The 358-nt window shown below is 59.5% G+C and overlaps 1 protein-coding gene across 1 annotated transcript in view; it reads left to right on the top strand.

Annotated features, from left to right (window-relative positions):
• Positions 1–358, top strand: part of LOC119591909 — a gene marked incomplete at its 3' end in the record, with an annotated part of 31,088 nt that overhangs the window by 14,367 nt on the left and 16,363 nt on the right.

The following is a 358-nucleotide window of genomic DNA, read 5'->3' as shown; positions in this document are numbered from 1 at the left end:
GGTCTGAAGATATAGATAGGGTCGAGGAGTCGTGAAGGTAAAGGGGGTGGGTTGAGGGTGGTGGGGAGGGAGGGGGTTGGGGGTTAGGGGGTGGGGAGGGAGGGGGTTGGGGGTTATGGTGGTGGGGAGGGAGGGGGTTGGGGGTTAGGGTGGTGGGAAGGGAGGGGGTTGGGGGTTAGGGTGGTGGGAAGGGAGGGGGGTTGGGGGTTAGGGGGTGGGGAGGGGGGGTTTCGCTTTGAGAGGTCATGGGGTAGGGTTGAAAGAGAATTGAGACGAGGTGACCGGCGGAGGAAATGTTTGTGGAATGAGGTAATCTGGAAATACGGATGAGACTCGGGGTGGTCTTTATTTCCTTTGT

Source organism: Penaeus monodon, chromosome 29 (genome assembly GCF_015228065.2).
Source record: "Penaeus monodon isolate SGIC_2016 chromosome 29, NSTDA_Pmon_1, whole genome shotgun sequence".
Lineage (NCBI taxonomy): Eukaryota > Metazoa > Arthropoda > Malacostraca > Decapoda > Penaeidae > Penaeus > Penaeus monodon.
This window is presented reverse-complemented; position numbering and strand designations above follow the sequence as displayed.